Consider the following 12,295-nt stretch of genomic DNA (forward strand, 5'->3'; position numbering starts at 1 on the left):
TTAAAGTGGGGTAAAGATTATCGTCTAGACGATAAATTTGGTATTATCAACGACTGTATCTATGAAAAATAGTAGGGATTTATAGTTGAAATGATTCAATTGTCTAATAATAATGATAATACTTATTAGTAAACTTTTACACATGTATATGTAATATTCATTTGTACAGTTATTTCACTGCATGGCTCTTGATATTTTGTGGAGCATTACTTTACCATTATGTAATTATTGATAAAAATGAATTAATATACTCTGACGTAAGGATGTTTCTAATGAGTCTTAATACAAGTCATTTTTATTTTTATAATTTATCTAATATTTAATTATTTCAAAAAATGTATGAATTGTAAATAGTATAAACTATTTCTATAATGAAAAATATATTTTCAATTTATTTTAAATCGTTATTAATTAACAACTTTTTGTTTGACTATCTTGAGCATTAAAAAGAATGTAGAATTTTAGATCCCAGTAATCTGTTTCTATAGATAACCATATATTTTTTTAATTAATTTATTTATTTATAAAATACATTTACAATGTGTATACACAGTATATAATACAATAAGTAAATAAGTTAAAAATTAGTGTATTAAACGTAAGAGAAGGGAGCATCCATCCACACTACTTCCAGATAACTACGGTTAGACATCATTGATATTTATTTATTGGAAATTTAAAGATTCTAAAATAAGTTTACTTACATATGGGATCAAAATAAAATAATTTAACTTTTGAATTGAAACTTCAATCTTATAATACTATTATCGTACTTACTACTAATTGTATTTTAATGTAAACTCTATGTATAGTAAAATTGATTTCAATTATAATAACCTTTATTATATTTATGTCATAACATAAGTTACAGTGTCTTTAAATCATGTGTAATATTCCATCTTACAGCATATAGATAAAAATAATATAATAACTATTCAAAAATAATTTAATCAATTAACTAATTTTGAGGTCGCTAAAGTAAAGAAAATAAACAGTTATTTTAGTACTAAAATATTATATTTTTATTAGTTATGTAATCCTAATATTGCACAGAATTGTTTAAATACAATTAAGTATTCTATAGTAATATAATATATATATAAAAAAATTGATAGCAAAACTATTAAAGAATATCATTGAAATAAATTATATTTATATAAGATAATATTTAAACGTATAAAACTTTAATAATTGAATTACATTACCTGCCTATTAAATAATTATTATATTGATTTACTAAAACGAGATAATCAATATATATTTAGTACTATAAAATATGATTCAATAAAATGAATTTTAAAACAATTTAAATTGTTGCATTTTGATCATGATGGGTATTAAAAACTAAGTTTAGTAATATTTAATAATTCTTATACTACTATTGATTGATTGATTTATTATAAAATACAATTAAAAATTACAATTAACAGAAGTAAAATCAGAAATAACGCTCAACTATTTACAGAAATATAATTTTAATTGCAATTTAAAGTAAAAACAGAAATAAATCATAAATGATTATTAAATATATTACGAATATTTTTCTTAAAATACTGAACAACAATTCAAATTAAAAAAATCCAATACATTCAGTTTGGATAATAAAACAAATCTAAACTAGTAAAATTTATAATTGACATAAAATCATTAGTTGTAAAAGAAAAAACTATTTAACTGAGGCTTATTCGGGGTTTCGAGTGTTGAGTAGTGTATATATTCAGTTGTTTAAACGCCAGAATTAAGAACTAATGATATAATATAATTAGAAATATATATTATCATAATAAATAAATACTTATAATATCAGAAATGCAATATTTTCAAAACAAAATGTATGAATTTACTATAAAACAAAAAGTAAAATAAATAACTTTAATAGCTATATCAAATTAATATATCACGAAGTATACTTAGTAATATAGAATTAGAGACTGACAGAGCATCTCTACTCAGAATCGTTTTTCATATTCAATAATATATCATTGAATTCAAATTTAATCACTCGACACCTAATCATTTACAATAGAGCAGTAAAAATTGCATACTTTTTTAAATTTTATATTTTTAATAAATATATAGCACCAATGCATGACGCATGGGAATGTGAAGTCTCTGAACATTAAATTTAAAAAAATAATAATAAAATGTAGTAAACATTTTAATATTGTTTGTTAACACTATGATATTATTTTTATTAGTTAATGAATACGAGTAACATAAAACTAAGTTATACATAATAATTCTTCTCAAACACATTTTGTTAATTAAATATTTATGTCAATAAATTATGATTTTAGATTATATTAATTTATAAGTTATATTATGTGACACTACAAGAAGATTACTAAATATCTTTTTTTGAAATGCTTTCATTGCTATCTGCATCATTAACAGATGATTCAAATGTTGGTTCTGTTTCCAAATTTCTAGTATGATAACTCTAAAACAATATACAAATAATTTTATATTCAACTACATTATTTAGTATTACAAATATTATTATACGTAGTTTACCTCTGTGGCTAATCTATGTAAAAATTCAAATGTACTTGGTCCCGTTTGTTCTACCATTTTGTAAAAAACTCCTTCTTTATTTTGCAATAAATTGTATGGATGGTCAAATTCGACTATATTTCCTTTGTCCATAACAAGAACTTTGTCCGAATCTATCACAGTATTTAGACGATGTGCAATTGTTAAGACTGTACATGATCGAAATTTGTTTTTAATGGTCATTTGAATCAATGCATCTGTCCTGAAAATTAAAAAAAGTTCCGTATTTTTGTCTATGAATTAAAAAAAAAGTATTAATTTAATACTGTGGATCAATATTAGCTGTGGCTTCATCCAAAACGAGAATTTGATTGTTCCTGACTATAGCTCTAGCAAGACATACTAATTGTCTTTGACCAACACTAAAATTGGAACCATTTTCAGACATTTTTGAATTAAGAGCATCAGGTAGGTCTTCAATAACGTGTTTCAGTTCAACCTTACATAATAAAAAGTTTTTTTTGTTGTGTTTAGAGTTTTCAAACGATTTGAATCAAACCTAATATTAATGATTAAAGTCAATTATTACTTCATCTAATGCGTTCCAAAGTATATGATCTGGGTGTTCATCAAATGGATCTAAATTTTTTCGCATTGTTCCCGAAAACAGGACTGGCTCTTGAGGAATTATGGATATCTTAGATCTCAACTCGTTTAGTCCAAGTTCATGAATTTCAATACCATCAACAATAATTTTACCTTCATTAAAAGCTAATCTAAACAATGCAGAAATCAAAGATGATTTCCCTGCACCAGTTCTTCCAACAATTCCTATCTAAATACATTAAAAAAACAACAACAAACAAAACGAAATATATTATAACCTATTTAATCAATAATCATATTATTATATCTACATAACAATAATATTATGCATTACTTTTTGCATTGATTCTATATTTATGTTAAGATTATTTAAAACATATGATGTATTTGGTCCATATCGTAGATAAAAATTTTCGAATACAATTTGTCCTTTTGACGGCCAATTTGCAGATTGTTTTTTACCTAATAAAAACAATTATGATATCAGCTATAGACATAACATTTTTGTATAATATGTATGTAGTGTTTTTATAAATTTAAAGAAGCGTAAGGATTTTGAAAAATATATACACTATAAGTGTATGTATAATATAAATCATTAATATTCATAAAGTTATATTTATAAAAGGTACCTATTTTACACTTATTATTTATTACAGTGCAACGTGCATAATCACGAAATGATGGGAATGTTATTATGTTGTTATTATATATTAACAACACTGCTTTTATTATTTATTTATACTTATTATTCAAAGTTCTTATATTAAATAGCCGCTAAATTATGAATTAAATAACACTACCTTTTGGCTCGAGATCATCTTCTTGTGTAACATTTGTATATTCTAATACTCTTTCAACAGCAGTCATATTATTCTCTAATTCTGCCGTTTGTCTCAAACCCCACTGAAGTGTACCTTGTAATAAAAAAGCTTGGGAAATGGCAAGACCAACATTACCTCCAAATATATCTGTATTACGATAAAGAGTTACTAAATATTATAATCAAAATTATTTTTAAGAGATTACCATTGCCAATTGCAACGAAACTGAATGTAACTGCGCTTACGTATATAAGACAAATAATGTCTAACCAAAATCCAAAACCTCTACTTGATGCTATAAATAAATACCAAGCTGAAGAATGTAAGTCCTGTAATTTTTAAACACAATATGTTCTGTACAGACATCAATACAAAGTACAAAGAATAATAATGTCTAATTATTAATTTTTAACTTTATGTAATATAAGTCTTTATTTTAAACAAAATATTTGATATAAAATACATTACACTAGTGTATTATTTAGGTACGTATTCAGCAAATGGTAAAAACCAAAACAAATAAATAATAATATTGATTTTTGAAGAAAAAAAATGAAAAGTTAAATACTAGAATAGATGTATTAACTTTATCACTAACTTGGTGGTTATCGAATTCTCTGGTCAATTTATTTTCCGCTTCAAATGCTCTAATCGTTGTTAAACCTTGTAAAGTTGCATTCAAGTGTGTAAATACGGGGCTTCGTGCTAGATTTTTAAAAAATGACTGTAAATTGTGTACAAAATAATTATATTTTACTTTAAATTTAAATATTACTACTTACTAGTTCCTTCTAACCGTTTAATACTACGTGATAATGATAAATAGCAAATCATTATTTTGTAAAATACAAAAATCAAAACACAGGCGGCTATTATCATATACACGTTAACGATTCCAATAACGATTAGTGTTCCAAAAACCATCAATCCATTCTAGTTATAATATTTTTAATTAAAATACAGTATTTTATATATTGTAGGCTTAGAACCAAAAAGTTCTATCTCAAATTATTAAACTATTAATAATATATTAATATAAATATAAAATATTAATAATAACAATTAATATTAATATTATTTTACCATCTTTCAACTGTTATATTATATTATTTTGTAATTATCATTAAATTAAAAAAAAATATTTAAAATAATTAAACTTATTTTATACCAAATTCTTGTAATTTAGGTTTTTTTCTAAGTAAAATATAACTAAAAAACGATAATGTGAAGTTAAGAATTAACGAGTTTTTAATAGTTTTATTTGGTTGTGCATTTTGTTTTTTACTTAGAGTTAGTAATTCATATTGTTCTGATTTAAATCTTTGTTTTTGGGAAAGAATTAAGCTTAAGAACATTTGATGTAACATGATGTAAAATAAAATGATAGATGATACTAATATTTATAGAATTTTTTTTATTGACAATTTCCAAAAATTAATAATAACGCACTATAACGTTAATATATTATATGGTTGGAGGAATTAATATGAGACAATTCTAAATTTTTGGTTTATTTTATTGTATGGATATAACTTTATAGTTGAAAACTGGAAAATTTATTTCGATCACCATTAAATAATTATTTTTCAAATTGTGCTGATTTAGACTTTTTTAGTTTGTGATATACCCAATAAATTATTATCTTACGTGTATACAATCCATCAATGATATTGGTACTAATTCATCAATAGTGCCTATGTCCTTGGAAAAGCGGTTAAGAATGCGTCCTAAACAAATACGAAAAATTGCAAGGTGATATTTATAACCATTCAAAATTATAATTACCAGAAGGATTTGTATTAAAAAAATATATTTTAGCTTTAGTTAAAGCATTAAACATATTGTTATGTAGGTTCAATGAAGCTTTCATGCAGACGGATACAAATAAGATTGACCTCATTGCAGATATAATTATTATAATTAAAGTTATAACCGAAAAAACATAAATGCAGGTTTGTCTAGAAATTGACCACCATAATAATGTACTCAAGTTATTATCAGACTCTGCTATTGGCGCGTTTATTACATTACGAAAAACGTGTTCCTCTAAGTTCACCCTATATTAAACAAAAATTGGTAATTAAAAAAATTTGTTGACACGCATTACACATACTAAATACCATACCAATAACTTATCCAAAAGTCTCCGATAGAAGAAAATACTTGAGTAAAAATGCAGATCAGTATAAAAAATAAAATTTTACGCTTCCTTCCACCGGCAAACAGATATGACAAATAAACAGTATATGATATATTTCCCGAAGAACGAGTTTCAGCTGTTTCGGTGGGTTCTAATTTATCTTTATGGATTTTACTTTCATCAACAGATGGTTTTATATTTGTTTCTTCAGACATTTGACTATCGAAAATTAACTTTTGATCGATTTTATTTCCAACATTTAATATATCATCAGTCACAGATATCGTCCCTCTTGAAAAACGAAGCATTTTTGCAAAGTCTAAATTAGACATTTGAAGTTCTTCATATGTACCTTCCAATAAAATATTTGCCTAAAAAAAAAACATCATTGAATAATATCCCAAGTATTATAATTATATTACATTATATTTTTACATTATCCATTACAACAATTTTATCTACACTCGTTAAGTACTGTAATTGATGTGTGATAAGGATACAAGTTTTTTCTTTGAGAAAACCTATAAAAAAATAAAAACGTGAATCAGTCTAATAATTCAAACTTTTTTTTCAGCCTAACCTTTTATGCACTTTTCAAACAAATGACTGCCAACATGTGTGTCAACAGCTGAAAGAGGATCGTCCAATAAATAAATATCCGCTTGCTTATATATGGCTCTGAAAAAGTAGTTCCATAAAAACAATAATAATACCTATTATTTTTTATCGGTTTAATTTATAAGTTATAATTTAATATTACCTAGCTAAATTTATTCTCGCCCTTTGCCCGCCACTGAGAGTTACTCCTCTTTCTCCAACAATTGTTTTATCTCCATATGAAAACTGTTCAAAATCTTTTTTCAGCGCACATACTTCTATTACCTATTGTATAATCGTTTCAGAAAATGTAACTTAAAGTGCATGATAATATTGCGTAAGCAATTTCCAAAACATTTACTTGTTTATAACGGTGTTTATCCATTGGAGAACCAAATAATATATTTTTTTGAATAGAACCTACAAATAACCATGGTTCTTGGGATGCATAAGAAATTACACCATGCACTGAAATTCTTCCTTTGGATAGTGGTAGTTCTCGTAAAATCACTTGTATTAATGAACTCTGTTTTTTTTTTTACACATTAAACTAATATAAAATTATATAAAATATAATGATTGATTATTTTATATACTTTTCCTGCTCCTACAGGACCAATAACTGTGACTAATTGACTAGTTTTTACAGTTAGATTGATATTTTGTAAAGAGTTCTCAGTTTCATTTTGAGTCCACTTAGCTGTTGCATTTGAAATAACTATTCTTAAACTATTTGATTGTAGCGTTCCGTTTTCATTATTTGTAGTAATTGATGCAAAATTAATGATCGGTTTTTTTACACCATTATTGATGGGTACATTCTTCAATTTTGAAAAACTTACCACTTGACAATTTTTTTCTTTGTATGATAAAAAATTCTTTAAAAACATTAAATATATAAATAATTTACACTCTAATTTTAGATTCCGAGCAGTGCAATAAATGTATTGATTTTTTTTTATACGAGTATAAAAAATATAAAAATGCCTCGATTTTTTAATTTTGAGGGTGGTTTCGGATAAAAAATTGGTTCTAGTTTAGAAAAGTAAAAATTCTCAATATTTGTCTAAATTACTGGGAAAAACAAAATCAATAAAGCAAAATGGAATTTTTACGCAAATCTAGGTTTTGATAAAATTGACTATGTTTCTTAGTATAGCTTGAAAATTAATAACCGAAGAAACTTATTGATATTTAAATGTAACTCACTCGAAATCTATTAAATAGCAGATACTTTTTATAAAACATATTTTTACCTGAATTCGTTTGATAGTCATTAATAATTCAGCTATTTGTGCAATGGCTTGAGGAAAATATATTGTCAACGATAGTCGTAATATATTATAATATGATGCTACGACAAATACCTAAACATTTAAATATTTAATTACAAATTATGTGTTTCTCAATATTTATCTATAATACGTTTTAATTTATAAGATTTTTTACTTTTTGGGCAGTTATATAGTTCCCGAGTAAAACATATGCAAGTATACTAAAAAACAAAGCAATCCTCGTATGAAATACAATAAATGATAAAAATATTGCTCTGATGTAGAACGATCCTCGAATCTGTTGTATTTCCATTCTACAAATATAATAAAATAAAGTTTTTTTTAAATTTTATAATATATTTATTAAAGAATAATTCGCACTTTCTTGCATATTGTACTAAATACTCGAATGGTTTTTCCCATGTATACATTTTGATTACTTGAATGCCCGAAATTATTTCGTTCATCAAATGCACTCTTCCATCAGTTACAATAGCGGTCTTTAATCTAAATTTGGAAATTTTTTTTCCAAGCCACACTAAAATTGTAATATATTTATTCTAATGGTGAATATAAAATGATTTATGCTCTATAATTTTATTGAATTTGTTTTACAAAACCTTGCAGAGGAATAAACGTAATCAAAATCGCAACTCCAAATATTGATGACACACCAATTTCTTGCCATAATAAGTATGTAATTATTATTGTTTCCAAGGGACAAATCCACAAAAAGTGCAGAAAAAATAGTGCTCCATCGAACCGTTGCACGTCATTTGATAATAAATTAACTATTCGACCACCCGATGTTTCACCTAGCGATTCATTACTTAATCGCATAGCCTAGATACAAATAATTGTAATGTGTAAGTTTTTTTAAGGTACAATTTTATGAAGTTGAAATAGTGAAATGTAATAAAAACATTTTTGAATTAAAAAGATCTTTAATTTTGATAATTAAAAAAATAATTCATACTATAGGAGTTGTATAATCATAATTATTTTCGTTTATTATTAATGATACCTTTCTGAATATTACTGAACAGCAAGCAATTCGCATTTTCATCCCATAGTGAACCATTTCTAGTTGTGTCGAATGAAAAAAAAACAATTAAAAATAACATATTTACTGTTAAGCAAGCTGAGTAAATGTATGCATGTTCTAAATCGGTTTCATTCTGTGTTTTGGTATTGAAATAGGACACTAGTCTACCAATCAACATAGGTTGGCACATCCTATAATTATGCACACATAGGTACTATACTATACTGTAAGAAATAGTTTCACATAAAAGTATAATAAATTTATAATTGACAATTATTTTGACATAAAATCATACTTTATAAATAATAAAATAAAAATGTTTATATCAATACATATTATTTATGAAAATCTTAACAATTTGAATCATAAATTACAATATAATAATTTGAAATAATTAATAAAGTATATAGTATATTTCTTTATTCAAATTTAGCCATTTAAAATTTAAATTTGCTTATAATATGGTGAATATGATTTTGTATTTTTTAAACCTATAATATAAATATATTATAACATGTCTATTGTCTATTGACATTGATAGAAGTTAATAATATGTCACTATTATTTTGCACATTTTTAGTTTTCATAAAGTGGAAAATCACATCGTCTTATGGTCTTACGCATTTATAGAACTTATTAAAAATGTATATTTATTTAATTTTTATTATTAGTTTATGAAATCATACTTATAAGAAAATAATATATTCACTGTAATCATGATAAAATACCAAATATTCACAATTAGTTATATACATTTCTAAAACAAATATTTTATTATTTTAAACTGTGATACGTTTATAAATATAACTATGTATTATAGTTTAATATTTTAGTATGTTAATTCAAAATATTTAAATAGTTAAAATCATTTATTTTAAATTTAATCATATCTATCACGTATTAATTATTAATATTGATAAAAGGTTGATTATCCAAAATCGAGAATTAATTTATATTAGGACAATATAATATAAATTATCCATTTTTAAGTACTATCATCAATATTGTTTAACATTGACACTTTAAAATATTACATAATTAATTGGATGTTTATATGTAATACATTTAATTTGTGTTATACGCAAAGGAGGGACTAAAAAGATTAAATAATAAAATTATCATGTGATAGTTTTTACTAATTTTGTATTATTAACAAATTAATTATTTATCTTTATAACGGTATTATAAAGGCAAAATGTGTTATTATTAATGCATACTTTTATCTAAAATATATTAAATAGAAAAGATTAATTTTGCATCTTAAAACTGTATCTGTGATTTTTCAAAGATAAAAAAAATCATAGTAATATGTTCAATAACAATTTAAAAATTTAACTCAATTAGGTATAATTTGAAAAACAAAATATTAGTTTTTAATATTATTAACACTTACTTAAATATTTCGCTAATAACGAGAGTTAATCCACAAAACATAATATTAGTTCCAAAAAACTTGATTAAGACTCTCAACAAACTAGGCTTTCGTTTTTCATTTTCTGTAAGAACCAGTTCTTGATTCCATTTCCTTAAATAAAATTGTTTATTAATAAAAATATTTAATAAAAAGAAGCTTTTCCATTTTGATTTTAAGGAATTTACTTTTCTAAATCATTTCCTAATGTTGATGACAGATGTTCATTTAAAGGTACATACAAATCATTTATTTCTAAGTCTCTTTTGCATCCTATTTTGAATAAGTCCAACATCCAGCTGAATGAAATAAAAAAAAAAATTGAAGTTTAATCATTATTTCTATAGACTGTTTATTTTTCTGATAATTAAAAAAAATATTATAAAAATACAAAAAGAGATTTTGATAGGTATATCAATAAGAAAATTGGCAATATCTAAGATTTTAACTCAATATTAATATAATATGTGCATAAACAACAGATTCTTGATTGAATTATCAGTAAATTTATGTGAGTACTTAAACAACAATTTTTATAGTAATTCATTTTTGTTTTACCTAAACGTGATGATCTCAAATATGTTTGCATTGGCTCTTGGATGTTTAGGTCGTTGATATTTATAATTAGAATCCATTTTTGTTTTTACCTGAAATGATGAAAAACTAAGAAACAATAGGTTTATTAAGCGGTAGATATGTTTTGTCAACCTAAAAAAATATTCAATTTTAAATGCCCCAAAAATAGTTCAGAATGATTCGAATTTTATTAAAAATGAATTAATCATTGAATTACACCAAAACAGTTAAAATAGATTTTGTTAAAAATAAAATTTTTTTCGCAATCATTCGTTTAATAAATGTTATGATAAAATATAATAAATAATAATTAAGTACAAAATAGATTTAAATTCCAAAACATAATATTATTGTTCAAGTAATATTTTTTAATACTACAGTACTACTAAAGAAATATAATACGAGTCTATAAACAAGATCAATCAATAATGTTATCTATCTGTTCTTATTTTTTAGAATTTATAAAACATTCAAATATTATGAAATTTATTGATCAGGAGTAATTTTATAATTTAAATATTTACCTAAGTGTTAATTATATTAATGTGGTTAAAATTCATTAATATTAGGTTGTAAGAATAAAAATGTATAAAACTACCTATTGAAATAAATAGTTTTAAAATTGTATTAAAATCGATCATGGTATATTTAATATTTGTAATTTAAATAACAACTTTTTGATTGTTTTTTTTTTTTACATACATTATACTTATAATAGAAGTGAATATTTGAATATTAAAATACAACTACTTACTATTTAAGAATTGAGTTTTTTCTAACACACTCGTGTGTCCAAATTAATCGATAATATGCGTGTTTGTACTGTGTAACTGTGTATAACCGTATATGGATCAACAATTAAATATGTACAAATTACACAATTTAGCTCACGTATTGATAAAAGATAATATATGTATGTTATATATTTAAATATTTATAATTATATTAATAATATTGTACTTATAATTATAATTTATATATAATCAATATCACTGTAATAAATTGATTCTGTCCACAACTATATGAACTAAACTAATATCAATAAGTAAATACATGATATGCTTTTAAATATACATTAAATCATTGCGTTGAATTTGTAACAAATTTGTAAACTTATAAATTAATGTATACCTTTATGAAATATAAACTTTTGGATAATAATTATTATAATACAGGATAATCATTAAAATATTTAAATATTATAAAATAATTCATAGTAACATTGATTTGATAAAGAAAATTGTAATTTCATGTAATAAATCCATGTATTATTAAAAAAATTAATTAAAACAATAATAATGATATACTATACAAGTCTAAATTTGTCAC

General features: G+C 23.4%; 1 pseudogene; it reads right to left on the reverse strand.

Moving 5' to 3' along the window:
* Nucleotides 1-1,379: 1,379 nt before the first annotated feature.
* On the reverse strand, nucleotides 1,380-12,006 carry LOC132928496 (ATP-binding cassette sub-family C member 4-like; annotated as a pseudogene).
* Nucleotides 12,007-12,295: the final 289 nt, after the last annotated feature.

This window comes from Rhopalosiphum padi, chromosome 4 (genome assembly GCF_020882245.1).
Source record: "Rhopalosiphum padi isolate XX-2018 chromosome 4, ASM2088224v1, whole genome shotgun sequence".
Lineage (NCBI taxonomy): Eukaryota > Metazoa > Arthropoda > Insecta > Hemiptera > Aphididae > Rhopalosiphum > Rhopalosiphum padi.